The 24,675-nt window shown below is 44.5% G+C and overlaps 1 protein-coding gene across 12 annotated transcripts in view; it reads right to left on the reverse strand.

Moving 5' to 3' along the window:
* Positions 1-24,675, reverse strand: part of LOC123790207 (uncharacterized) — a 385,091-nt gene that overhangs the window by 258,093 nt on the left and 102,323 nt on the right. For all 12 annotated transcript variants that reach the window (XM_087862175.1, XM_087862176.1, XM_087862173.1 and 9 more), the window contains one exon: positions 12,957-13,047. The gene's annotated coding sequence lies outside the window, so the exon portion shown is untranslated. The remainder of the gene's footprint in view (positions 1-12,956; positions 13,048-24,675) is intronic.

The raw sequence follows: 24,675 nt of genomic DNA on the forward strand, positions 1-24,675 counted from the left end.
TGCTCTGTTGGTGGGAATATAAACTGATGCAACCACTGTGAAAAACAGTATGGAGGTTCCCCAAAAATTAAAAATAAAAATGTCATACGATTCAGTAATTCCACTACTGGTTCTCTACCCAAAGAAAATGAAAATATTAATTCAAAAAGATATATGTACCCTTATGCTTATTTTAGTATTTTTTTTAAAGATTTTATTTATTTATATCAACAGAGAGAGCACAAGCTGGTGAAGCAGCAGGCAGAGGGAGAAGCAGGCTCCCTGCCAAGCAAGGAGCCCGATGCTGGACTCGATCTCAGGACCCTGGGATCATCACTTGAGCCGAGGGCAGACGATTAACTGACTGAGCCACCCAGGCGCCCCTTATTTTAGTATTATTTACAGCAGCAAAGATATGGAAACAAGCCAGGAGTCCATCGAGAAACGAAAGTCGTGGAATATGTGTGTGTATTGATATATGTATACGTGTATAAATGTGCACACATGTGCACGTGAACAATGGAATTATCATTCAGTCATAAAAAAGAATGAGATCTTGTGATTTGTGACAACATGGATGAACCTACAGGTATTATGCCAAGGGAAATAAGTCAGACAGAGGAAAAACAAGTACCAGATGATTTCACTTATATGGAGAATCTAAAAAACACAACAAATGAATACACAAACAAACAAAAAACAGAAACAGACTTATAAATACAGAGAACCAACTGGTGGTTGCCAGAGGGGAGGGATGAGGGAGACGGCTGAAGCAGGTGAAGGGGATTAAGAAGTACAAACTTCCAGTTATAAAATAAATAAATCACAGAGATGAAAAGTACAGCAGAGGGAATATAGTCAGTAACATTGTAATAATGATATATGGTGACAAATGGTAACTATACATATTATGGTAAGCATTGTGTAATGTACAGAATTGTTGAATAACACTATTGTGTACCTGAAACTAATATAACATTGTATGCCAACTATACTTAAATACTAAAAGTTCTTTAAAAAAAAGAATAGTATCACACTATATATTCTTTTTTGCATCTTTTTTCCCTTAACAATGTATTATCGGCATATTCTTATATGATTAATTATTTCTCTTATACCATTAAAAAAAAAAAAAAAAGCCCATGCCTTTCAACCAAAATATTCTAATCTGGGAGCACCTGGCTGGCTCAGTCGGTGCAGCATGAGACTCCTGACCTGGAGGATGGGAGTTCGAGCCCTATGATGTGTGTACGGATTACTTAAAAATAAAATCTTAAAGATTTTGATTGACTGGATTAAACTGAATATATTCAGTGCAGAGAAGTGGACAAGTTCAAAGACAATATAATGCGGAATTTGGAGACCAGGTTAGAAGATGCTCATCCTGGTATGGAAGCTAAAAAGAACCGACATAAAAGATATGAGGTTTGTTGAATGTGCACATTTTCTCCCAGAGATTTACACACATAAGAAATGATGTCTAGGGTGTGGCTCACATGACAAAGGCACTTCCTAATGCCACCAAGGCCACCTGATTCAAAGGGAAGACACTGATTTCTACTCAGCTAATGGCAGGCAAGTTCTGACCTCAGGACATTGTCAGCTCTGTGAGGAGGAGGAGCTGTGATGACAATTTTTGGCTAGCCCAAGGGAACGCAGAAGAGAGGGAACTGGGAAGGAGACCCTGTCAGAGTTTGCTAGAGGCCCGCACATGGTGGGTTGGAGAAATCCGCTTTGTTGAAAGGTAAATGTCAGAGACAAAACTCAAAAGGTCGCCATCCAAAAGAGGTTAGGAGAAACCTCCCACAAAGACCCATTAACCACTTTGCTTTTGATTGCATGCTGGCTAGGACAAATCCAGATCCTAGATAACCGAGAAGGTGATTCCCAGAATCCTCATCACAGGTTTTTTCATAGGATCCTCCACCTTCCTGGCTGCGTGGCTTAGTTAGCACTCAGGTGAGGAGCTGGCTCTGCTGCTAGGAGGTGAGCTCTGAGCCTGCTCAGTCCCAGTTCCCCTGGTTAAGATGGCTCCTCAGGCAGGAAGTGTGGGAGTGAGCCTCTAGGCTCAGATGGTGCCGAGTGCAGCGGCATGCCCGCTTGCCTCCTCTGCCTCTCTCCGACGGGGATCATGACGACGACTCTGTCTCAGGCTGTTCCGACACGTAGGTGAGACTGGCTCTATGAACACATTCACTGATCCAAGAGTTTCTGTTATCGCTAAGTAACACATCAGTCACCACAGGGAAATGAGCGCTTTTCCCCACTTCTCTGACACGTACCTCAAAGTATTTTTTTTTCCCTTTTCTTCTCCCATAAGCACACCTTGGGTTTTCCAACATCAAACCACCTTTCCCTACTCACAAACAGTAAGTACCGACTGAAACTGAAAGCATTTGAGGCTTTGTGTCCGTATTCTGGTGCTTTCTCTGAGATCACCAGGGAGAGCTCGGGCTGCACTGTGGTTGGCTGACTTCCGAGTACCCTCACAGGTGCCGTCTCGTGGGACTCTCCCAATGATGCCTAAAGACAGGCTAGCAGTGGTGACTCCTCCCTTTAAAGAGGAGACCACAAAAAATAAATAAACAAATAATACAAAATAAAGAAGAGCCACAGACTCCAGGAGGCTACTAGTGACCCGAGACACATAGTCCCAGCACTAGCGAAGGGGAATGCGGACTCAAACCCAGGCCTGCTGACCTCATGCCTGGAGCCCTTTCCCTAAACTGCACGACCAGGGGTGTCACGTGCCACCCTGGCCCTCTTGACACTTAACTCTGTAGACACTAAAAGAGCCAGTATGTGAAGTCAACACCAGAGTATTCACAAGCTAGGTTTCAAACTCTGACTCTCCTCAGTTACTCGTACAGGTGACTTAACTTCAACTTTCTCAGTCGTAAAATAGGCAGGTTAGAAAAATGTACACGGCACAACGAGGGCTTTAGAAATTCATAATAAGCAATGCTTTAAAATAGCTGACACTCATAGCAACCGGCCATGCTCCAGGCACATTCTCACAGGAGGCAACACGAGTCGGGCATCTCGGGCTTAGCATCTTGCCCCCAGACTCAGAGTGAGGAACTTGGCTTTGTTGGCTCTTTCGGAATGGATCAGGCTCAAGGCATCTGTGCCCTCCGAGCCTCCCACCACCACCCACCATAGAAGCTGCTGCTCAAAATGGCCATAAGCAGGACTTCTAACTGCCCAGCTGTGTGAGCTATTCATCCTTCCAGACCCTCAGCCTTTCGCCTACTCTAATTGCAAACACATTTCCTCACACCGTGCTTCAGATCAGGCAAACAGGAGACAGAGAAAACACTTAAGAGCCCTCAACATTAAGGGGCATCAAGGTGCTAGGAGCGTGACCCCTTCTGGCTCAGGTGCAGAGAAGTAACCGCCCCTGCCTAGCTCCTCCCTCTCCCCAAACCAGCAGCAGCTACTCAGACCTACCTGGGGCTGCAAGCACAACATGGGCTCTGAGGCGCCTGGCTTCTTTTAGGTCATCTCCATCTTGCCCGGCACTTTGGCCTATCAAGGCACCAAGGACAGGCTGCCCTCCTCCTTTCTCCCAAGCATTTCAAGATAAAATGCATTTCATCATTTGAGCACACTGCCCCTCAGACCCTTCCTCTGAGCCATTTCAACCTGCCATGGTTGCTTCCAGTGATGCAAGAGGGGCCCCTACGACAGGCCTCACACACTGGCCAAAGGAGGCTGCTCCAGAAATAGGTATTTCCAATGACTGCTTTCTTGGCTCAGAAAAAGGCAACACTCTGGCTCTCATAAAAGGAATATCTGGGAGTCATCCTTGATTCTTTTTTGTTTTTTTTCCCCTCAGCCCCTATACCCACCCCAGGTCACCTCCCAAGTACATCTCAAATCTGTCTACCTCTTTCCATCTCCACGGCCTCTTTACTGAGCTACTGTCAAGCTACTGTCAACGCTCCCCTAGGCCTCTAAGAAATCTAAGTGGTCTACCCACTTCCCTTCCTGTATTCTGGCACAATGCTGGTTACCCTCCAGATCCATTCTCCTCTTCTTAGGAGAGCTGGAATATGGCAATCCATTCAGAGACTTCATTTTCCAGATCCCCCCCTCCCACAGATAGGTTGGCCAGGTGACCATTTATTTACCAGCAAAATGTGAATGGAAATGATGTATACAAATTTCGTATCATTTGTTGCATAGCAAATGGCAGCCCAGGATTTCCTTTCTTACTCCCTTTCTGTGGGCTAGAATGACGATAGAGAGCTCTGACCTTCTTACAAATGAACACAGCAAAGCAAGGGAAGGGGAACAGGAGAGAATGACCCTCAGTCCCAGAATGGTGTTGTGGAGTACAGCTGCCTCCCAGTGCTGGATCACTGTGGCCAGTGTGATGAGAAGAGCCTGGGGCGGCAGCAAGACTACAAGTGGATAGATCAATGTCAAGGCTACTGTAGAAAAGGGACTGCAACACAGACGGTTTTGACAAAGGTGGTACAGAGCAACGGAAATCATGGGATGCTGGATGTATTCTGAAGACACGATTAACTGAATTTTCCGCTACGTGGGGTAGGAGAGAAGGGGAGAAGTCAAGGAGCACACCCAGGTTTCTGGCCTGAGCCCCTGGAAGGATGATGTGGCTGTGAACTGACATAGAGAAAAAGTGAAGGCAGAGACTCTACGTGGGGAATGATCAGGAATTAAATTTCGGACATGCCTGAGAGTAGTGGTCACCAAAGGCCGAATTTAGAGTCAAGACTACCTGGATTTGAATCCTGACTCTGACATTTAACTGTGTGACCTTGATGGAGTTACTTAAATCCTCTGTGCTTCGGAGTTCTCACCTATACAATGAGGACGGATAATGGCCCCCGTCTCACAGACTGCATGTAAGGAGGAAATGCGTGCATTCCAGACTTTTGTGTGTGTGCTGTTTGATTCTTCAAATAAGGCTCAGAACTTTGGAGATCAGGAAGAAATCTTCCCTCATCTCTCTGCCTGCTTATCCCATCTCAAATAACACTAAGCCCCCAAGATTTTGAAAGTAGAGATGTGGCTGTCTGCTATGGTTTGGGGACAGCTGTAAGGAAGCTTTCAAAGCAGCTGGTATAGGCATATAACTAGAACATTTTCTTCACCTCAGTTTCCTGGCAAAACAAGGCCTGCAGTTAGAAGGGAAAGGTTTTAATTACAAGGCCACCTGTCCAGCCATCTGAAGCCAACCCCAGCCTCTGGCTGGTTCCCTGTGGGCAATGGGGCATTTAGGGGGACTGTACTCAGAGTCCCTAATGTCTTTCACATTTCATAGCGCAATATAATCATGGCGAAAATTAACAGATCTCAAAAACAGGCCCCATTATTGCTTCCTTCCCCCATTTGTTATTAAGGATGGAGAGAGAGATTGAGGGTTTGGGAGAACCTGAGTTCCATCCTTTCCTTTCATCTGTTCAGAATGAGGTGTCCTTAAAACTAAATTATCTTGCGCTCTCCAAAGCGAACTGCACACTTCTAATTCCCCCTCTGAACGGAGATAAGTGGTTTTCTAAATTATTAATTGCCCACCGACATTTTTAGACTGACATATATGAAAGGTAAGCAGGCTATATTCAAGCCTGTAAAATAAAAATAAAGTTAATGGAAATTTCTAACTCTCAACATAAAGAAAGAAAAGAAGAAAAAAGAGACAAAAGAAAGTAAAAGTAACAAATCATTTTTAGAGTGCCATTATTTAGATCACAAATGAACATATAAAAATTGAAATATTTTCCAACTTCAGCTTTTTTTTTTTTAAGTGCCAGGAAAATTAAATTGTAGATGGTCGTAGAGACGGTTCATTGGTCCTTAAAACGGTTTCTGTTTCTTCCTGGGCCCACAGCTAGATTACATTTCCCAACCTCCCAGATGTGGCCACATGACTGAGTTCTGGCCAGTGGAATATGGGGAGGAGCGATGGGTGCCCTTTCAGGCCAGGTCCATGACACCCTCCCATGTGTACTTTGCCACGTTCTTTCCCTTCTGTGTGATCTTAGCAGCTACATGAGGGGGAGGGTAGAGTGACAACATGGAAGAAACCAGGGAGCCCCAAGCACTGCTTAGAGGAGAACCACCCACTGACCAGGAACAGCAGGTGAGAAATAAATTTAGACAGCAAGCCATTGAAATGTTAATGTTTATCTGTTAACAGCAACTAATGTTCCACTAACTAATAAACAGCTCATTTCTTACCCATCTCCTTCCAGACAGATTCACTTTGGCATTTGCAAATGCTGAGACTTCCTAAGACCATGTCCTAAAGGTTGTGAGTAAAGTCAATCAACAGACTAATCACAATCAACACAGAATACCTGTGTTGACCCTCTTGCCCTCAACCTCAAGACTTCTTTAGCTGAAAAGCAATGTCTTCATCAGGAATGTGTTATTCCACAAAACACCAGACACCCAGAACATGCTGTCATTTTTTCAAAATAAGAAATTACATTTAGCAAGATAAGAGATCCTAAAAAACAACAATTAGAAATTAAATAATCCATTAGGTTACCATAGTAATGGAAAGAGCATCCTCTCTACTATGAGCTGTGAGCTCCCAAGGACCAGGTCCATCTTGCTCGCCATTGCACCTCAGTTGGCCTGGCACACAAGAGCTGTTCAACAACCATTTGCCCAGAGGATGAGAAGACGAAAGGATGAACTTGCCTCTGCTCACCTCCCTCCTCATCTCCATACACCCTCCCCTCCACCCACCGCATTCTCTACATACCAAGGACACATTTGACACTGCACCCAGCCACGGGCCATTGCACGTACTACTCCCTCTGCCTGCAGTGCTCTGCCCCTCCTCACCCTCGCTTTCACTGTGTCCTTTGCCTGGTCACTCCTATCCCTTTCTCAGATGTCAGCACAAGCATCCCTCCCTCGTCTCTCTGTGTACCTCCCCTTCTATGAGATTGGACGTTTACATGAGCGATCATTTCCATAGCACTTGTCTGTATCTGAAGCCACCCAGCTTATGTGAGCATGTGTTAACGATCTCTCTCCTCACAATCCCACCAGGGAGCTTAACGATCTCATGCACAGACTCTCCCCATGCCCCCAGTAGGAGTGTATGGCCCATGGAATGTCCCCTGTCATCAGGCTGAACGAATCAAGGATTGTGTCAGGTATCATTATTCCAATTTATTTAGTTGATTTTATCTAGTCAGCCCAACCACTAGGTTGATTTTTTTCTGCTTCTATTTTTACATCATGTATAAAGAGATACCTGTTTGTATCAGTGAGGTAAAAAACCATGAATGAGACACTAACAATACAGATTCAAAAAAAGTCATCTACCTTTATTGTCTTGCCTAATAAATGTGTATTTAGTGTCTCCTCTGTGCAAGGTGTTATTTCAGCTACTGTTGAAGAGTTCCCTCTCCTCAGTTTACAATTTTTCTCCAGGCTTCCTTGTATCCAGGGTCCTTGCCCTTAGCAGTCTGCTGGGCTAGTCTGTATTCCTTGCCTCACAGAAGGAACTAGAAAGCAGGGAGAAAAATTTAATCCAGGGCTGGGGGACTTAACCTTTCTCTCAATCACACCATGCTCCAGTCCAGCAGGCTGGACGCTTCTGCCCAATTCTCCATCTCCCACCAGGGCTGCTGCTGTTTTCCTATTAATGCAGCTTGGTCTAACTTCGTTGCGCTTATGCCAGCAAGAATTGCCTGAGTTCACATTCAATGAATTCTCTCTTTTTATAAGTCAGGTGTTATCATTTCCATTTTAAGATGACAAACTGAGACTTTCCAGGGTCACACAGTCAGGATGCAAAACATAGTTCTCCCTGACTCCAGATTCAAGGCTTTTTCAACAAGTCTACCCTAACCTCACTTCTCTAGGTGTGTGGCTCATGTTAATCAGAAGACTTTCTTCCCCAGGCTGGAGTGACTTCCCACCATTTGGCAAACACATGCCCCCCACCTCACTCTGCCCTGGTGGACACATGATACCATTTAAACCAATTCAGAGTTTAACCTCTAATCTTGGTGTCAGTTCGTGGCTAATAGCTGCCTTGTAACTTTAGTGGGTGCACCAGATCTCCTGCAGGTGCGGACAAGCCACCAAGAAACCTACCTTGAGTCTGCACGTTGGAACCATCCCTAGATATCAACCAAACTACATGTAGTGGTCAGGCAAGGCCCTTAGTTTTATCAGGAATATTACAAAGACTTTTTTAAAACAATTGTTGCTTTAAATGTTGCAAAAATGAAAATTACTATAAATACTTCTCTTATGGAGCTGATCAATCTATTAATACGGCATTACAACCAAAACCTGAAATACTATTATGCTGTAAGGAGAAAACATTCGAGAAGGATTTAAGTGTCAGACCAATAACATTTACTCCAAATTCTAGCCTTAATCACCTTTAATTTATGTTAAATATGGCATTTTAAATGCCATAGTTTTTTCTACAAAGAGGACTTCCATTTAGAAGCCGGACTTTCTGACTTTCCTTCTTGTCAGTTCCTACAGCTGTCCCCTCCCTTACCCTCGTTCCTGGTTCTATGCTACTTTACACCAATGCTTTCATTTCTGGCCTTCCGTTCAGTGCACCACAACACTACCACAAATTCCTCCATCTCCTTCAATCTAGATCCCACCCACCCAGACTGACCCATCTCAGCTGGCTAACAGAGTGTGCCCAACGTCCACAGGCAAGTACCTGGGTGCATGCACAGGAGTCTGAAGGAGCAAGAGTAATATGGCATTATGATGGGATTGGCCAAGGCACAGACCAACCAAAGTCCTGCCACAAACCAGACACTGTCCCTACAAGGCCCCTGGGGAAAAGGGGTGCGGAGAGAACAAAGCTAGGCAGAACAACACTTTGTTATTGGCTGGGGTTGGTCTCAAGCTCCGAGCAGGACTCCAGCAAGACTAGCTGGGCTATGAGCTCCCTACTAGGACGAGCTAAGCCTGAGAGCCACCCTTGAATATTCACTTCTGGGCCCAAATCTGAACCTCCCACAAGAGCCAGCTACCACCCTAACACACAGAAGAAGAGAAAAGCAAGACTAATGGGGTGGTGGACCCAATGCCCAGAATGGAGTAAATCTAGGCCACCTCCCCAGACCCTCTCCAACCAAGGGAGAGAAGGTGGCTGCACTTGAGGGAAAGAATGAGAATGACGAATGAATGAACGAACGAAGAGGCAGACAAAAGAACAAGACCACAACTGAAAAAAGGCCAGTCAATGAGGCCTTCTCTCAGGGGATATGGGCCTTACTCCAAATCATCTCTCAGCACAAGACTCTCTTCCAAGAGGACTTCCATCTAGAAGGGCACATGGGGCAAGGTTAGGTCGTATTTTTATCCCTCAAGTAGCAGAGTTAGGAGGACAGGAGAGAGAGAGGGGTCCTTTGGAGGGAAGAGTGTTAAGACCCTCAGTGTTCTGGCCACATGAAGGGAGACGAAAGGCCCATCCAAGGTTATATGTGCCTTCTAGGGGCCTAAAAGCTCCACACACACCCCATTCTCACATCCTGCTCTGGATGTGGTGCCCATAGAGTACCCACCCTTCTTATGTCCACAGGTGGGGGCCAACTGTGAAGTCTCAAGAGCTGAGAGGGGCCTCAGACTCATTCTCCTTGAAGGCCATGTTGCATAACTGCCTGCGTTTCTAAACCTCGAGTTTCGACTATTGATTTGCTCCAAAGGCTAAATGAATACAAAGAACCTGGAAGGAACTCAGCCATCTGCCTTCTGTCTTCCTTCTTCCATGACATATTCTTCCAGCAAAACCAAAGCACTCAGTGATGCTTGGGAGGAGACAGCACGTATGATGGTAAGAGCCCAGGCTCTGGAGTCAGACCCCTGGGGTTCAAACACTGACTCTACCACTTACTAGCTGGTGACCTTCAGCAAGTCAGTCAAGCCATTAGAGTCTTAGATTTCTCATCTGTAAAACAGGGGAGAGCACTAGCAGGGACCTCACAGATTGGTGTGAAGATCAGATGACCATTCACATAAAATGTTGAGCAGAGTGCTGGGCACATAGTGAGTGCATGGTAATGCTGGCTGCCACGACGATGATGATGAGGTCACCCTATTAGTACTACTACTACTATTCATCATCATTATGATTACTCCAGCTTTACTCTGGTCTGCATGGCTTCCACAGGGCAATGAAATCTCAGCCTCCCTGCTTTCTGTTCCCTTTGCTTCTCTACAGGTGAGGACCCTGGTTTACCAAGGTGAATTCAAAGTCCTTCCTCGCACTGAGAAAGACTCACACAGTGCTTTGGGGGCCATGCTAAAAGAGAGGGGCACTGCTCACTTCAAAGACCACAGATAGTTAACAGGCTGACTTCCCTGACAGTTGTTCTCATGAAAGGACATAACCCCAGAGTTCCTGATGAGCCATTCGAACCAAATGCCCAGCTCACCTCTTTCCCTCCCCAACCCCACTACATTTTATGAATTTCTTTGAAGGAAAGAAAAAAAAAAAAAAAACACCCATGGATTTGCTAAGCTTTCTTCTGGTTCATTTACTCGCATTCCTACCTCCAGTGAATACTCTGCTAGTTGTTACAGGGTTTAAGAAATGCTATAAGCAGAATTGGTAAAAATAGTAACAGAACAGAAATTTCTACCTTAAACAAATCATTTCAACAGATGGGACTTAAAGTATTTATTATCCCTCTCTGGTCTGGGACTTTTCAAACACGGCATTTCCAGCCGGCCAGACTGGGAGCTATTTGATAGTACCTCTCTTACCAATTACATACTAATTAAAAGACCTCGGTGTGGGCTGGAGGTAGCAGCTTTGCATATGGACTTTAATTACTGGGCTCGAGTTTTGCCAAGAAAACACAAAGGGCTTTTCTGGCTGGATGCAGAGGCTTAGAATGAACATATGGCCTGCGTGGGAGGGGAGGGTGAAGAGTGTCATCCTACACAGGAAGTGGAGTATTTCCCCCCTGTAATCTCCTGAAAGTAACTATGTACCAGGGTTAGACAAAATCCTTGGTCAGCCCAGGGAGCAAAGGGCAACCTGAGTGGGCAGTGAGCTGCCACCCTGGACACGTCACATTCAATCTGAGACATCTGTGGACTGGAATTCTTTCTTGCTTCCACCCCCGCTGGCCTTTTCTTGTTCCATTTTTTTTGGATCAGTATCTCAGGTTTCTTCCTGGGTTTCACTGAGCCTGGAATAGCCCCGTATTAATTTTGGGTTACCCAGAATGCATTCCCCATGTTCTGGTAACGCTGTCCCAAACTCCCCAGACCATAAGGCTCTAGCATGGGGGAGCATGTGGCCCAGTCCTGACCAATCAGCACAATTTAACCCCTTTGGCCACAATGTTTGGTTCAAGGATGGGCATTAGACCTAACCCGGTATATGATTTCCAGGATGTGCATGGAAGTTCATTCGGATAGACATATTCTCTACCCAGGTTTGGGACTGAAAGGTGATGACTTTGAAGCTGTGGCAGTCATCCTGCTGCCATAGGGAAGAAAAGATGTGAAAGTGGAGTCAACCGAGGGGAAGCAGAACTTCAAAAAGTAAGAGGGAAACTGGAACACTGTGACAGCATTTGAGGTCCTGGATTAAGCCATTCTGAATGCATCCACTCAACACTTCCCAGTGTTGTGAGCCAATACATTACTTTTATGTTGAAGTTGCCTTTGGTTACACTTTCGATCAATCTGGAACTGAAATAATACTATCTAACAGAAATAAGATTCTGGGGCAGGAAGTGAAAACAACAACTGCCCACCCTATAGGGATCCAGCCGGCAATGAACACACTTGCTATACACTCCATGGAGCCCCAGGGATCATGGCCCAGAATCAAAGAATTCTAGAGCTAGGAGAGACCTTGTAGACAAAGCATCCTGTTCAACCATCATTGCTGACTTTCTTTTTCTAAACAGGTATGCATCTGAAGGCTTAGGGGAAAAAAGATGTCCCACAGTAAACAAGAAACAAACTCTTCTTCCCATTGGTGTCCCAATGTCATGTATGTAATTGTTCAATAAAACCTTTCTGAATGAACATTACCTGCCCAGTCACCAATAACCATTCCTTCTGCATGGCAAATAGCTCTTGCAATAAATTCCTTAATGGATTACGTACCCTTCCCACAACAACCACAATCTCAATCTCTCTCTTTCCTTTCTCCCATCCTACCTTCCTTCTCTCCTCCTTTGCTTGACACTAGCCTCTCATTTCTTCCTCTTCCCCATTCTGCCCCTTGAGTTGCTCAACACCTTTTCTTTACTTGTCAATTCAAAACTACATTGCTTACAGGTACTTAATAACCAACACAATGTCTGCTTCTCCATCCTTTACCTCTACCTCAAACCATGAGTTATCTACCAACCCTCACCCACCCTTCACCTTCCCCAAGTCCATTGACTGCGTTTAAAAACAGCTCCAAATTTTTACACCCTGCCCCCGGAACACACATATACACACAAACTAAAACCAACCCTTCACTACCGAGTTATCAACATCTTCACGACTCTCAAGAGATGTTTCTTCCTAGAATCAGATCTCACAGCCACCTGAAATATTTTTATATGGTTCAGGATGATACTGGAAAATAAATCTAATGGTCTATTTGTTGTCAGCTCCTTATAAGACATGATCAGATATTTAAACTTTCTGAAACTAAGTTCCCCCATTTCTATGACAGATTAATACCATTTGCCAGTGTGTAATGTTAGCCACGTCCTGGTAACACACAGATGGAAAGCTTCACGTAAGCGTCAAACAGGTTATGACTCTCTGGAACCCGGTATACCATTGGCAGCCTTCAAGAAATACAATTATTATTTTTATACTCCTTTTAGAGTGTCTTAGGAACTTACAGGTCTTTAGAGAAAAAGCTGTGGGATTTTGGGTGAGATTCACAAACACATTTGCTCTCTAGCCCAAGTGAAACCTTTTATTAAAACTCTGGACTGGGAAGGTAGAAAGTTAATTCAGGATATAAAGTAAACAGGTGATACCTTGAATTTATGCAGGCCCCCGTTGGCAAAAATCTGCAACTGCTCTCGTGTGTCATTTGATCATCAGTGTCTTCTTTCACTGGAAGTTTTCCTGGGGCAAGAAATACAAATCAAAAAGAATTTAAAGACATTTACTATGGATACCAAATCTAGGCTTTTGTTCTTCCTAGCACTGTTAACATAACTCTATTTAGATAATTTCCCTTCAAATCTTTCTTCTTAATCCAGCTTCAAAATTGTAATTCACTGTGGGGACTGGAAACCTTTGCCAGCCTGACTTGTCGAGCATCCTAGGGGACAAAGCTGTGCACCATCTCACGTGCCCTCAAGGGCTTCCTTCCTCCATTTTCCTCCAGGCCAGCGTCCCACCCACCCTGGTTGCCACTCTGCTACCAGAGGCATGGACACTGGCTTCCAGAGAAGTCACTAAGGGACCAACGGACTAAAAAGTAGGGGACTGAGTTCTCACTGGAGTGAATTTTACCAATGGAAAACAGGTGTCCGAGCAGTGTGGGGAAAGGGCCAGACCCCTCTATTTCCTTCCCCCTCCAAGTATGCAGAGGTGTGATTCCTCCTGCAAACTATCTGGAGCAACCCCACACGCTGAGGGACCGCTTGAATCTTCATGGCTTATTTTGAAATGATAGCCAACACACACAAAAAAATCAATGTACTACTTTCCTACTTCCCCCTCACCATCCTGGGATTTTATCACCCTGATTAAGTACTAGCACCACAGCTCTTCCTCAGATCCTGCTTTCTGGAGAGCCAGGCTAAGATGTTCGTTTTCTCTATTCCAGCTTTTCTCAGGGTATGATTTGCAGACTACCTGCATCAGAATCTTTGGGGTGCCTGCTAAAAAGGCAGATTTCTGGCCAACCCTGGAAATTCAGACTCCGTCGGTCTGGGATATGTACTAGCCATCTGCAGTACGGAGCTGCACAGGTGATTCTTTAACACTCTAAAATGTGATGACCACTGGTCCAAGTTTCTCCAATGCCCCCCACCTCTGCACAGAGGATTTTATGGTCGCTCAGGTCAAAACTCTTGGGTTCTTTCCCTTTCTCCCACATTCTTGTTGACTCATACTGGTATCCGTCAAAACAATATCCCTTGCATCTGATCTTTTTTTTTTTTTTTTTTTGGTTGAAGTATACCTGACACACAGTGTTACCCGTTAGTTCCAGGTTTATGAGATAGTGATTCTAGTGATTTGACACCTCTCTATGTTATGCTATGCTCACTGCAAGTTAGCTACCATCTGTCACCATACAATGCTCCTCCCCTATGCTGTACCTTTCATCTCCGTGACTTTCTTATTCCCTAACTGGAAGCCTGCACCTCCCCCTCTCTGTCATCCCTTTTGCCCATCCCCCCGCCCCACTCCCCTCTGGCAAATACCAATCTGTTCTCTGCTCTGTCCATGTTATCAAGGTGTATGGAGAAGAAAAACAGTGGCACTCGTCAGCCTCTCTGGCCCAGAGTTCCGTTTGGCAGAATTCTAGAGTTGGTTTCTTTATATTCTAGTTGCCCTTCTTTTTTTAAAAAAAAAATTTTTTTTGACAGAGATAGAGACAGCCAGCGAGAGAGGGAACACAAGCAGGGGGAGTGGGAGAGGGAGAAGCAGGCTCCTAGCGCAGAAGCCTGATGTGGGGCTCGATCCCATAACGCCGGGATCACGCCCTGAGCCGAAGACAGACACTTAACCGCTGTGCCACCCAGGCGCCCCTCTAGTTGCCCTTCTAAACCTTAGCTTTTTCTCTGTGCCCCAGGGCCAACAAATCTGCTCATGGTCCCTCAGTACTATCCTTCACAGCCTGGGGGGTGGGGTTCCCCTTGTTACCATGTCTCCTCTCTCTTGCCGTTATTCTCTGTGTGTCTATCTTGTTTTTCAGAAGCTGTTCAGTCAGCATTCAGTTCTTCTTCAGGAGGAAGTGCTCTACAAATAGGTGTAGATTTGGTGTGTGCCTGGAGGAGGTGGGTTCAGGGTCCTCCTATGTCATCATCTCGAACTGGAACTTTTCTCTTTTCCTACCCCATTCCCCCACCCCCACCCCCATTGGGCTCATCTCCTTTCTCCTGGAATGTTCATTAAATCTTCCTCAACGTTCTCCCCACCTTCCTTCTTCTAAACGGGGATGAAAGCGGGAGATAAGGCTGCATATTTCACTGAGCACATGGAACAGTCCAATACAAAAAGTGGACACTCAGGTTCTGTTAGACATATTTGGCATCCCTGAGGTGGTGGATCCTCCCTGAGACAGAACCATGCCTCTGCTGGGGTAGTGCTTCCTGCCTGTGTGTGGTGTTTAATTCTTCCAACATGGCTACACTCACTTTGCTCATCACAACATGTCCTGTGAAGACCACATGACCTGGGCCAGTCCATCTATTTCCACAGATTCCCATATCCAATAGGGCACAATGTACATAGTGGGTGCTTTACCCAAGTCAGTGGCAGTGGGGCTAACAAGAATGTAAAATTCACTGCTTTTGTTTCTTTTTCTCCCTTTCAATTCTCCCATACCTCTCAATTACTCAATTCCCTCTCCTAACTTGGTAAACACTCCTACCACAGCTCGAGCACTCTCCTCTGCTCCCTTTGGCATGGCTTTGGCCAAAATCCATTTGACTGCACCTGTGTTCTATTTATTTCCTTCTTCACATGTCTATTCTTTCTGGCTTGAGAAACTGACCAAAAATGTCGTTATCGTAAGGACACAAGTTGTATTGCTTAACTGGTATAATTACAGCTAATATTTGTTGAGCATTTACCATGAACAAAGCCTCTTCCAGGCACTTCCTTATTTAGTCTTTTCAGCCCTAGTATGTAGGTACTATTTTTGACCCACCTTCCTAGATGAGGAAACTGAGGCTCAGAGAGGTTGTGACTTGTTCATAGAAAGTGCTAGAGCTTACCTGATCACAAGATCTAGGCTCTTAACCCTTCTGGTACCTTCTTGCAGTGCTACCTGATGACGCACGGCAAGTTTCTCCAATGCAGCTACCTGGTATAAACTCCCCATGCTGAACAACTGTCCCTGAGTCCACATTCATGGCTGATGCAAGTCAACCCACCCTGACAGCAGGTTACCAGCTTCACAGTCCTGGTCCTCGATCAAACCTTTGATTTTTGTAGATCTAATTTTGCAGTTCCATTTGCCACATGGTTCTCCCACATCAAGCAGACATCTCATTTCTGAATAACACAGAGTCTTCATGTTTGGCTTGCCTTATAAGCATTCTTGCCACATCAAGCCATAAGCTCATTTCCCCCCAATATTTCTTCCACAAACGTCATCCACTCCATCCCCCCTAAAACCCTGCATCATAGTCTTTCATCCCAGCCTCTGAACCACTACAGAAATGTGTCTCAGAGCCATCTTCAGTGACTCACGATCCCCACAACAGATTCTCTGTGGGCACTTGACAGTTTCTCCTTTGAAATCGCCTTCCAAAGACTAATTAGCCCTCAATCTCCCAGGGAACAGTTCTCTCTTCTCTGTCACTCTGTGTGGATTCTCTATTTCCTTCTCTTGCATCTGTCTCTGTCCTTCTGAGCCTTTAAAACCGACTAAGATCTGGGCCAAGGGAAGAGGTTAGTTACTTGCCTTTAGCTTGCCACTTGCTTCATGAAGGCACAGGGCTAGCCCCTATTTTTAACAGGCTGAGGCATCTCATGATGGCACTGTTCCCCTTCTTGGACCTTCAGGTGATGGCAGCTGCCACACACCCCAAACTTAATTTAACTTTTAATTTTAAGCTTGTCTTTCCAGCTATCAAGCTCTCCCCAAGCCATCTCACTCTCCCCAGTATGCACATCTGGAACCACTCACAAAGTGGTGGTTGAAATTTCCACTAATTCAAATGGAATGCTAGGGATGGAGGCCACTGGGAGGCCCTCAGCTTCCCCCAGGTCCCAGGAAAGTAGTTCTACTCTAAGAAATGCATGAGTCAATAAACATCCTAGAGCGTGCCCACTGGGAGCAGAACCCTGAACCAGGGGCACTGGGGCAGCCCAGCTCTGTATGTGGTAGCCCTAAGGCATGCCAGGACATCACGGACAGGGCTAAAGACAGAACAGTGTTCCCCCAACAGCCATATGTGAAACCCTATCCCAGTGTGACTTTATCTAGAGGGTCTTAGGAGGTCAAGTGAGGTGAGACCATAAAGGTGAGGCCCTACTCCAACAGGACTATGGCCTTGTAAGAAGAGAAAGAGATCTCCCACTACCTTCTCTCCTCACCATTTGAGGACATGAGCAGAAGGTGGTATCTACAAGCCAGGAGGAGAACACCCACCAGAATCCAGTCATGCTGCCACCTTGATCTTGCCCAGCCTTCAGAACTCTAAAAAATAAATTTCTGTTGTTTAGGCCACCCAGCCTATGGTGTTGTATGATGGTGTTAACATAGACAACCAGTTCTTATGTCTGTGTCCAATTAATGTGGTTCAAGGGAAAACCAGGAACTCAGAGCCTTTGCTCTCCTCATCTGCGTAGCCACTCTGCCCAGGAAGGGTTCAGAAATCATGGAGGGCAGCAAGAAAACCAGGGAGAAACACACTGAAAACAGATTCATTCATCCATCGATAAGCATTTATGGACTGGCTATTGTGTACAATTACAAATACTTCCAAACAGAATATATTCACATTTGTTTATAAACACATGGAAGAAACATGTGGAAAGATAGGCACTAAATGGATAAGGGTCATCTTTGGGGTAGAGAATAGGAGCAGGGAAGGGAGAAAATGGGTGAGGACGATGAAGAGGGACTTTTAATGATGTAAAACTGTTTTAATGTGTTCACCTATAAAACAGAAACACATACACGCTTGCAAATATCTGCTGAATGAGAAAAGGCAGGAGGCAAGGCACACTGAATCTGGCTTTCCTGTTGAAGAGGCAATCCTACTCCCCCAGGCCTTTTATTCTGGGACCTGGGAATGTAATCATTTTGAAGGCACCGAGAGTTTGCCTATCCTGTTAACGGCTGTATCCCCAGCACCTAGCAAGGCTCCTGGCGCAGAGTATAAGCTCATTCACTCACTGGCTTGGATGCATGAATGAATGCATGAATGAATGAATAGGGGAAGGGGGCCCAGAGGCTAATAGGAAAGTTCTGTGGGAATGTCTATCCCAGGCTAGGAGATTTAGTTGAAGCCTCAGGAAATAAATCTGAGAGAGTTTCTGGGGAATTTTTATGACTTAGAAGTTGAGATGGTTCAAAGGACTTTGGGTGGCACATGCCTCAAGAGAAGGGCCAGAGGGACCAGAGCTCTGGAACTAGGGTCTAAGGTTCCAGCACTTGCAAAGGACACTAATGTCCCCAACAAAAGAGTATGCCTCCTCTTCTACCAGAAAACCAGTGCCCACCAGATCCCACGCAGTCCTTGTAGAAACCCTGCCCTCCCCAAATATGTGGGAGTCTGGAATAGAAGTGTCTTGTTGCGGGGCGCCTGGGTGGCACAGCGGTTAAGCGTCTGCCTTCGGCTCAGGGCGTGATCCCGGCGTTATGGGATCGAGCCCCACATCAGGCTCCTCCACTATGAGCCTGCTTCTTCCTTTCCCACTCCCCCTGCTTGTGTTCCCTCTCTGGCTGGCTGTCTCTATCTCTGTCGAATAAATAAATAAAATCTTTAAAAAAAGAAAAAAAGAAATGTCTTGTTGCAACGCCATAGTGAGACTGAGCATGAGAGGAAGGTTAAGAGCACAGGTTCTGGCCCCATCACTTAAATGAGTCTGTTTACTTCTCTGTGCTCTGGTGTCCCCACCTGTCAAAGTACCTTCTCTATGTACACTCAGACCTAGGAAAGAGGAGAGGAGTTTAATGAAATGTGGACTGATTTGAAGATAGCCAAATAAAACCATGTGACTTCATTCATGCAGAGTTCATCATTCTAACTCCTAGAAATAAGATGCATTAAGAACTACATTTGATGCATCGTTGTGACGGTCTTCATATGGGTCACCCTGGCTAGACTAAATGACAATGTCAGGGCAGAGCTATTTTGTAGCATACATACCCTTCTACCAGCTAGTCAATCAAACACTAAAGCAGGTGCTTCTCCGAAGGGATTTTACAGATGTGTTTAAAGGCTTTCATCAGTTGACATCAAACCAGGAAGATTATCTTTGGTGGGTCTAACCTAACCAGGTGAGTCTTTAAAAGAAACTAAGCTTTTCCTGGCAAAAGAGACTCCAACAGCAGCCGGATCTATAAATGCTTTCCCTCTGCTGGACTTCTCTTCTTCACTGCCTGGGGACAACAGCTCCCGCCATGCCCATGGGTTCCAGCTGGCTTGTGATCTTCCCTTGCCGATAGGTTGCCCTACAGATTTTGGGCTCACTTAGCCAACTTCCATAGTTATGTAAGTCAGTTCCTTGTAATATATATTTTAAAAGATACCCTCCACTGGTTTTGCTTCTCTGGTTGAATCTTGACTGATAGAATCATTTCTCAGGAGGGCTAACTAGGGGTGCCATGAAGTCACTTTCTCTTTTCCAGATCAAGCACTATTAAGGATCAAGGGGCTGAATGTGAGCACCAGAACACAGTCATTTCTCATTATTCATAAGGCTTTTGTTCCATAAAGTTGCCACAAATACTGAATTTGTAAATAATGAACCAGAGTTCCTAGGCAGAAATACAGGGTTAGGTCCTGCGAGCCACTGGCCACAACACTTTCATCGACTCATCAATGCCTAACTAACTTTGTTTTATGTGTATTTCTGTTCAAAGACCTTATTTAATATACATTGTTGATTCATTCACATTGAACCCTGGTTAGGAGCACTGTAAATGAAGCCTAAAGGAAGCTTATCTGACATAGGTATCTTCTCCCTAAGGCACATCACAGCCTTCATGCACTTAGGAACACTGAACAGCCCTTCAGCACTATACCTGGGGGCCATTTCAAATAGTGAAATCACTAACAAAAAGCACAGAAAACGTGTCACAAGACAAACACTGAGAAGGACACTAGCTTACAGCACAGGGCTGACACTAGAAGGCAGAGCGTCACTTTCATCCCCCTCGGCTAGGAAAGTGCACATCACGGGGCTCACACTCGAGCCTCTCAGAGCACATCCACACATGGCCACAAAGGCATCACTGGTACTGATTTTCAGGTTACAAATGAATTTTAGCAAGTAAGCAAAATTCCAACTATAGAATCTGTGAATAATGAGGATCAACAGTATTTTGTAATCTCTCTTCTTTTCAAACACTTCAAGTTTCTTTTCGCTCCCATCCAAGGCATGACTTTTGTGGGTTTGAATCTGCCCCCATCTACCTCCCTTACTCTCCTGCTTCGTCTTCATCCTTAGGCCTTAGAAACCATGCTGGACGCTGGATGCTGCACACCATCTGCTTTCTGCCCTGAGGACGTCAGAACAAGGCAAGAGCCAACGGAACCTGGGGGAAAGTGCAAGCAACACCAGAAGAGGCAGACCCTTGCTTGGCAAATGCCAGAGGGCTAGGGGTGGAGAAGTCCAAGCCGAAGCTGACTCTCTGATTTGAAGTAACACCACTCTAGTAAGTCCTGAGGAACTGTGAGATTCTGAGTAAGATGATGTAGGTATCTGAAGGAAGGTAATGAGTCCTTTCTGGGATCCATTAAGTCTAAAGCGCCCACAACGTCCAGATGGTATATATATATATATCAATCGGCGCTCGCAGTTGCAGAGACGAGAAAGCAATTCTGGCAAATTCAAGCAGACAAAGAACTTACTAAAGGGTATCTGACAAGTCACAGAATTTCTTTAACAGCCAGAGAACAAAGGTCACAACCTCTGCAGCCAGGAGCAAGCACCAAATTCATTCTGGACCTAGTCCAGTGAGGAAGCCCTTGTTGATACCACTGGAAACAGACACTGCAGTTCACAGTTCTGCCCCAGGCCTCTGCTTCTAGAACATGGCTGCTGCCCCAAAAAGCCAGGATATGTCCACCACCACTCTCACAAGGATGGATTCTGCACAGGCCCTGCTTCTGATCTGAATCAGGCCACAGGCCTGTGCTCTAGCTGCCAGGTTGGGGATGGGGTTGGGGATGAGCCTCTGCCACTGGCTGTCTCTGGAGTGTGAAATGGGTCCTGCCTCGTAAGGCAGGAGATGACCAATACAGAGGAATGATGTTCAGATGTCAGGAAGACCAACAGAGGAACAAATGTCTGCAATAATATATTCAGTAGGGTTAGAAATAGGACTGGTAATAACAGCTCCTACTTTTAAGCACTTAACCATGTGTCAAGCACCACGTAAAATGGTTAACAAGCATTTAGAGTTTAAACTATGCAAAAAGTATAAGGTGAGCATAGAGAAGAGATTGAGGGAGGGCAGAGCAATTTACAAGGGCAGCGAACCATGCTGGTTTGCCCAGGACTGAGGGGTTTACTAATAAGCAGGATTTTCGGTACTAACACCAGGAAAATCTCAGGCAAAACAGGGCAGTTGGTCAGTCTAGTCACATCAGCCTGACCTGGACCCCAAATCTGGCTTTTACAACAGGGAAAAGTGGCTTAACTTCTGGTAACCTCAATTTCCTCATTTATAAAATGGATATAAAAAAATATCTCCCTCATAGAACTGCTGTGGAGAATTAGAGATGATATGTATGAAGTACTTGGCACATCACCAGGTATATAATAAGAGGACAAAAAAATGTTAGAAATTATTCTTGTAAATTCCCAGAAAACTTGCGTTTCCCCACATCAAAACAAACGGTCGAAATGAGTCTTCTCCCTGGGCCTGAACAACTCCACTCTGTACTCTAGATGCCTAAGCATTTATTGCATCCCTATCCAGATGGTGGCTAAAGTTTGGGGAGGATGGAAGAAATTAGCACGACCAGCTAACCTAATTCTTAAGGCAGGAAAAAGAGGCAGAGGTAGCAAAGAAGAACAGAATAAACAGATCACAGATGAAGAAGACATTGTGGAAGTAGAATAATTATAAAAAGTCAGGATGGGCAAGTCAGATGCAATACTGCAGGCAAACCAGAAGATTAGAAACACAGTCCGTGGTGCAACCAGGGAAAATGGAAAGACCTCCTAATACACGGGGCATTGAGTAGGTACTAAGCCCACGTTAGTCTCACACAGATATTGGCCAACTTTTTCTTAAAGGATCAGACACTACGTAATTTAGCTCTATAACCTTACAGCCTCTGCCACAACTACTCAATTCTGCAGCTGGAACACAAAAGCAGCCACTGACAATATGTAAACAAATGTGTGTGGCTATGTTCCAATAAGATTTTGTTTCCCAAAACAGGCCGCTGGCCTGTGGGCCACAGTTTGCCAACCCCTGGCTTACACTAAAGCCAGTCTTCTGGACTCACCCTTAAAAAGCTGATAAACAAGCCTCAAAAGAATCAGACTAATTCCAAGGACCTTAACTGCATCCCAGAGCAACGAAGCCCAACAATATACAGACATGCAAAGAACTCCAACACTCAACAATATAAAATACACAGTATCTGGAATCCAATCAAAAATTAGTAGTCATGCAAAGAAGTGAAAATATGCCCCATAATGAGGAAGGGGGGAAAAATCAATCACAAGGAATGTCACAGATGATACGTGAAAGCATACAAAAACATTAAAACATTATTATAACCAGGTAAGTTCCAGAAAGTTAAAGGAAAGCACAAGCATGTTAAGAAGAAACATCGAAGACAGAAAAAGTTGTAAGTCTAACTTAAAGACGAAAAATACAATGTCTGAGATGTGAAATAAACTAGATGGAATTAAGGAGCAGTTTGGACATTGTAGGGAAAAAATTAATGAATGTAAAGACATAGCAATATAAGCCATCCAAAATGAAATACTGACAGGAAAAAAAAACACTAGAAAAAAAATGAACAGAGCATCAGTGAGATGTCTAACAACATAAAGCAGACAAATATACTTGTAATTGGAGTCCAGGAAAAAAGAAGACAGGTCTGGGGAGGTATAAAAATATATTTGAAGAGGGGCAACTGGCTGGATCAGTTGGTAGAACATGCAACTCTTGATCTCAGGGTCATGAGTTCAAGCCCCACATTGGGTGTGGAGCCTACTTAAAAATAAATAAATATATATATATATATATATATATATATATATATATATATATATATATATATATATATATTTTTTTTTTTTTAAGAAATAATGGCTTAGAGATTTCCAAATTTGATGAAACCTCTAAACCTACAGATGCAATAACCTCAGGAAATCTCAAACAGAAGGCATAGCAGAATCACATTGCTTATAGCCAGAGGAAAAAGGCAAAAAGGAATAAAGATTGATGGCAGATTTCATGTCAGAACAATGCAATCCAGAAGACAGTAATACCTCTAAAGTGCTAAATGAAAACAGAACTCTTAACCCAGAATTGTATACCCCACAAAAATGTTTTACAAAAGCAAAGGTGAAATAAAGACACTTTTGAACACAGAATGAAAAAAATCATCGTAAACGGACCTCTACTGTGAGAAATGTTAAAGCAAGTCTTTCAGGCCGAAGGTTAATGATAGCAAATGGAAATTTGAGGTCTACACAAAGGAACAAAGAACACCAGACATAAAATGTATGTGGGTAAATATACTTTCTTCTTACTTTAAAAAAATCTCTCAGGGCACCTAGGTGGCTCAGCCAGTTAAGCATCTGCCTTGGCTCAGGTCATGACCCCAAAATCCTGGGATAGAGCCCTGCTAAGCAGGGAGTCTGCTTCTCCTCCCTCTGTCCTTCCCAACCGCTCATGCTCTCTCTCTGTCTCTCTCTCTTCACTCTCTCTCTCTCAAACAAAATCTTTAAAAAGAAATCTCTCATATGTGGAATTTACATATGAGATCTACAACAAAACAATCAAGCAAAGGGACAAAAAAGAGAGAGAAGCAAACCAAGAAACAGACTCTTAACTATAGAGAACAAACTGATGGTTACCAGACTGGAGGTGGGGGGGAGGGTGGGGGGTTAAATAGGTGATGGAGATTAAGGAGCACACTTGTCATGATGAACACCGGGTGGTGTACAGAAGTGCTGAATCACTAAATTGTACACCTGAAACTAATGTAACGCTGTATGTTAACTAACTGGAATTTAAATAAAAACTTAAAAAAAAAACTCTTTAAAAGAGAAGTGAGTTCAAAGGAAAAATATCAAGAATGCTTTGAGGGGTTCATAGCACATGGAGAAACAAATGAGTAACAACAGCACAAAGAAGGAGGGAAGAGAGGACGGGGTGGAAATAAACTTTCCTAAGATTCTTACACTAAACATGTATTACTTGAAGAAAGACTGTGGTAAGTTAAAGGCATATACAATAAAACCCTACAGGTACTTCTAACGAAATAAAAAAAGATACAGCTGATTAAGCCAGTAAAGGAGATAAAAAGGGAATTATATTGACTGCAAATAGGCACAAGGGATCCTTCTGTGGTGTCAGAATATTCTAAAACTAGATTGTGGTAATGGTTGCACAACTCTAAATTTTCTAAAAATCTGGGACACCTGACTGAGCAGGGCACTGAGCAGTGGACCCTTGTGGAGCGTTGGACCCTTGATCTCCAGGTCATGAGGTCAAGCCCTGCCTTGAGCTCCATGCTGGGTGTGGAGCCTACTTTAAAAAGGGGAAAAAACGGGGGGGAGGGGCACTCGGATGGCTCAGTCGGTTAAGCTTCTCCCCTCTGCTCAGGTCATGATCCCAGGGTCCTGAGATCAAGGCCTGCATCG

The sequence above is a fragment of the Ursus americanus genome, chromosome 5 (genome assembly GCF_024610735.1).
Source record: "Ursus americanus isolate L20-20 chromosome 5, mUrsAme1.1.p, whole genome shotgun sequence".
Classification (NCBI taxonomy): domain Eukaryota; kingdom Metazoa; phylum Chordata; class Mammalia; order Carnivora; family Ursidae; genus Ursus; species Ursus americanus.